Genomic DNA, 259 nt, shown 5'->3' on the forward strand with positions numbered 1-259 from the left:
ATTTCACAAGAAGGTTCTCGCAAATGCCACCTATACTTCCCGCTCAATGTCTCAGCAAGAGGGGATATCCTGGTGACCAGGAAGCCCCTCAGGGCGACCTAGATACGGCGTACCAGATAGGGCAGCCTGAAAGCATAAGCCCAGCCTGGACGTCCAGGAAATTTTGCAGTGCCGTGCCGGGGGTCTGATGATCAAGAAGGCTCCCGCAGAAGCCTGTGATCTGGCCGCATGATCCAGGAAGCATGAAGCCGAAACCAGG

The sequence above is a fragment of the Sinocyclocheilus anshuiensis genome, unplaced genomic scaffold, assembly GCF_001515605.1.
Source record: "Sinocyclocheilus anshuiensis isolate Anshui unplaced genomic scaffold, SAMN03320099.WGS_v1.1 scaffold1469, whole genome shotgun sequence".
NCBI lineage: Eukaryota > Metazoa > Chordata > Actinopteri > Cypriniformes > Cyprinidae > Sinocyclocheilus > Sinocyclocheilus anshuiensis.